The 4,871-nt window shown below is 39.4% G+C and overlaps 1 protein-coding gene across 1 annotated transcript in view; it reads left to right on the forward strand.

The window, feature by feature from the left end:
• The window catches only part of shhb (sonic hedgehog signaling molecule b), a 7,217-nt gene extending 6,313 nt beyond the window's left edge, over nucleotides 1–904 (forward strand). The window contains exon 3 of the mRNA XM_046876747.1: nucleotides 1–904. This exon is cut by the window's left edge and continues 1,019 nt beyond it. The gene's annotated coding sequence lies outside the window, so the exon portion shown is untranslated.
• Nucleotides 905–4,871: the final 3,967 nt, after the last annotated feature.

Consider the following 4,871-nt stretch of genomic DNA (forward strand, 5'->3'; position numbering starts at 1 on the left):
ATTCCAAGTCATGCCTGAAAACAAGTTACCTGCTCCATAATGACTTCCTCAGACTTCTGGTGGTTTATTACAGCATTGGCATTAGTGTTATCATTAGCATTAGCATTATGAACTGAAAGGTTCTCCTCAGCAGCATTATCTAAAATAAATGGGCTTGGAAGGAAAATAATTTCAAATTGTTACACAGACTTTACATCCACCTTACACAATGTGTTTCACATGCTAGCAAGGCTAATGAACATTTATGGATATCAGTTAGCGTCATTCAAGCGGCAGAATCAATAATCATCACAGAGTTGTCTTGAGCTATGCGATATAACCAGATTTTGTGGTGAATCATTTTATTGTTCACCTGTGTGTGTGTGTGTGTGTGTGTGTGTGTGTGTGTGTGTGTGTGTGTGTGTGTGTATTAGCATTTAGGCAATGAGTACACATAAACAACTTTTACTCATTTATAGACCGAAGAGAAATCTTGGCCGTGGGAGGAAACGTGTCCTGATTGTTAGCCTCAATCACATCGTTAGCGATTCGGGAATCTTGAGAAGTTATTTTTTGTTCAGTAATTTATTGTTTTTTTTTGGTTGGGTCGGAGGCGAAACGATGGGATTCAGGGTTCACACAGATGAACTGATGAAACCGGAAAGACGCCAAACCACCGCTCTATATCTTTTTGCCGGATAGTCAGACACTCCTAAATTATATTTTTCTACACAGATTTGTATATTAGATTTTTTTTGGACGGATCAAATCGAAACTATTTACAAAATCACATTTCGTTATTTGAAATAGTGAGAGAGATATATATTAAAAAAAACGTGTTCGATGTATTTAAAGATAAAAGTGTGTAATTGTTGTACTTGTATATTTACACCAGTAACTGAGTTTTTTTTTTTTCATTTCATGTGTATAAAGATGTAAAAATAAATGATGCTAATGAGGAGAAACTGTGTGATGACTCTACATTAATTGATCATTTATGATTGACTGGATCCTCCAAATTGTGCATAGACTCTTTTTTTTTGCATTTGCAGTACCTGGCCCATCATGAGCAAAATGGGTGGAGCATGTCCCAGATAAAATAGCTCCTCATGACATCACAATACTAAGTTTACCGAACTAGGTAAATTGTGTGATGGTAATTATTAGCTCTGTATGGCTAGCTTTTACATTTTTCTTAGGTTTTACACTAGCACTAGTTCGAATAAATTCTTCACTTGATCATTGTTACTGTTGTTTTTTTCTTCTCTGTTAACCTGGACCATAATTCAGTAAAAAACTTTTTTCAATGTTAAATATCTGATCTTTAGTTTCAATTTAGTGCAAACGATAATTAATTTATCAAAACTCCGCATTTACACAGTACCTCTAATTTAGTGTGATGGTGGGACATCTGGCGGCTGCTAGCGGAACTACACCAAACTAAAATAAAATATTTTCTTTTTCTAAGAACATTAAAACATCTCAAACACAGCAAATAGTTTCAGATGAGCAGCGACGTGTGAAATGTGATTTTAGAAGACTTTTAGATGTAGCTGAGGGTTTTTATCAGTATTTATCAGTGGGACTTGAACTCACAACCTTCCTGTATTTTACAGAAACTACAAGCAGTATATTGTGTACAGATGTACAGGTGTGCAGGTGATGGAATTCACTTCACTCCATGGAGCCTTACATCAACATTGAGTTGCTGAAGGTTAGATGGTTGTGAGTTTAATTCCAAAAATAGCACAATAAATGATTTGATCTAAGCGTGAGTCTAAACCGTCGCTCTCCTCTTTTGTTTCTCTTAAGGAATATTGTATAATAATAAATAAAGATTCTGTGTGGAACCCTAAACCATAGTTTCTGCTAAGACAGGGTTTCAAGTAGAACCTTTGGAGTCCAAGAACCTTTAATGACCTACCAAACCTTCACAGTGCAGCTCAGTATTAAACTCCTGACAGATTCCAGATGTTAGTCAGAAAAGAATCAGAAATTTTTAATACTTTGTACCACACATTTAACTCTTGCATTAAAAAGTTCCTCATGAGTCCTTTGAGGGTCTTTGAGTAGTCATGGGTTACACTTGGGTCATCTCTGGTAGAACCCTTAAACAGTTCCCATCTCAGAAACCATATCACTTCCAATCCAACCCATTTTAGAAACAACGAGCTCTTAATTATACCAAACCATAACATTAACCCATCACCACCCCTTCAGGAGAACTCTTCAAGATTCCATGTTCCCATCAGTAACAGGTTCTCAGCAGAAACACTTCAGAAGGCAAAGAACCCTAAATGGCTCATCAGTCAAAAAGGACAGTTCATGCATTATGCAAGGTTTATTTAAGGGATGATGAGATGATAAAGGGTTCTTTAGTCATTGCTCTGGAGATTCTTTGTAAAAGACATTGAGTGAGTGTGCAGGTATCAAACAGGGTTCCAAACGGAACCAATTAATTAGTCCTAGAATGTTTAAATGTCTGATGAATGCATAAAGAAACCCACAATGAACCAACATCCAAAAACCCGGTTCAAGGTAGATGTTCAAAGGTTCAAGGTAGATGTTCAAAGGTTCAAGGTAGATGGTTCTTTAAGTGATATGGTTTAATACATGGTATATTTAAGGCATGATGAGATGATAAAAGGATTCTTCAGTCGTTCTCCAGGAGATTCTCTGTAAAAGCCATAGAGAAAGTGTACAGATATGAGACAGAGTTTCAAGCAGCACCAGTGTAGGAGTTTTTAAATTAAATATCCGATGAATATGTAAAGAAACCCACAAGAACCAAGAACCTGGTTTTTTAAAGAGTCACTGGACATGTATGAGTTCTCCTTGAAACCTTGCGATGGGGAAACCCTGAGTAGGTTCCCTCAGAAGGTGTTTAAAATATGTATTAGTCTAATCTGATACCTGGATGTTGTCAAAGAGAGAAAGAGAGAGAGAGAGAGAGAGAGAGAGAGAGAGAGAGAGGGGAAAGCTCAGTCCTGTTTACTCCTGCATGTCTCAATCACTCAGCAATGGCTTTGTGCTGAAGAGCCGAACACACACACACACACACACACACACACACACACACACACACACACGACCTCACGCTCGCAGGGTGAAACTCAAATTGCTTAATGAGCAGCGTAAGTAGCGGAGCTTTAAACACTGTTGCAACACGGATCGACATTCCAGCGGCGCTGCGCTTCAGAGCCGAGCCGCTCTGCGCTGTTGACTCTGTGAGGTTCAGACTTGCTGAAGGACACAAAAGCAGGAGCGAGAAGACGAAGGGACGACCTGCACGCACAACAAAAACCCTGCTGAGGAAACATTCCAAGGCTGCAGGAAAACAAACCGGGCCTTAATCCCTCCACCGGTCCACACTCGGCCGGATTAGAATAGCGCTACTCTGGGTAAATGTTGACATTCCGCAGGGCGAGGCATCGGGGTCTCGAAAAATATTTCACAGAAGAAACGTCTGGTACGTGAACAAAAGCCGGAGCTCATGAGACACCTCAGGTGTGTCAGTGAACCTGCACGTTCTCTTCACTCTCCTATAATCCAGTTTTATTCCAGTTATACCGCAGAAACAATTACATTTCTTTAATTACAATTCACCGCTTAACATCATTTTTATCCGTTTATAGTTACATTTCAAAACAGTATTAAGAAAAAAATACTAAAAACCCCCTTTCCTCTGTCCTGAAGACATCACAGCTTTCCCGCCGAGTGTTTTAAAGCCCCTGACACTGGAGACTCCTTCCATCGCCTTTACATCGACGACTTCTGATCATGGACCTTTCTGCAAACACGCCTGGCTATGGAAACGATAACACACCAGAGCGAGCGCGTTAATATAAACCTGCACTACTGTCAGAGTCTACAGTGAGCTGACCTTTTGACCAATCACAATCCAGAACTCGAAGTTTTGAATTAGTGACGATGACGTCAGAACAAACAAGAAGTAAATCTTGTGCGTCACATGTAATTAAAGCATATTTACCTAAATTATTATAATTATTATTATATTAATATTAGTGTTTCTGAGTGCACACCAGGTATACATATTATTTACATATAATTAAATAATAATAATCATTTAAACATATATACTGAACAGCTGCTGGGTTTTAAAAGCTGATGTTTAGCACTCGGCCACTAGGTGGCGACAGGAAACTACATTTCCTGCAAAGTGGTGACTGATTGAAACTTCATTTAATGAGCACTTATTATTCTACGAAACTTGGAAATGAAGGGAGCTGCTGCAGAGAGAGGGGGGAAAAAGACATGCAGAGAGATACACTGAAATATAGACAGACAGACAAGCAGACAGAGAGACAGACACAGACAGGAACAGACGTACTGAGAGATAGACAGTTAAATGGACAGACAGACAGACAGACAGATAGATAGATAGATCACATCAGTGAGCAGGTGAGGTGGATCCCATACACACACACACACACACACATACTGTATATGTGTGTAAATTATTGTATATGTACGTGTATGAAAATGTGTGTACTTTGTAAGCAGCATTAGTGTTTGTAGAAGTGTCAATGTTGTAGTGTGTGTGTGTGTGTGTGTGTGTGTGTGTGTGTGTGTGTGTGTGTGTGCTCATTAGACACTGCTGAGACGCAGTGTACCGTGTAATGGACCATCGCTTTAACAATCTGGCTGTGAAGCTGTTCACTTCCTGTACTGTAACGTCTCTCTGATAACGCAAAGAGATGCTGCAAACTCGCCCCGTCCCCGCACCATATGCTCTGATAAACACGGTCATGTGAGCCACTGAACACACACACACACACACACACACACACACACACACACACACGTGCAGGGGGCAGCAATAAAACAACTTCATGTCAGCTCTAATTAGCTGTTATATTAAAACATTATGA

Source organism: Silurus meridionalis, chromosome 20, assembly GCF_014805685.1.
Source record: "Silurus meridionalis isolate SWU-2019-XX chromosome 20, ASM1480568v1, whole genome shotgun sequence".
Taxonomy (NCBI): domain Eukaryota; kingdom Metazoa; phylum Chordata; class Actinopteri; order Siluriformes; family Siluridae; genus Silurus; species Silurus meridionalis.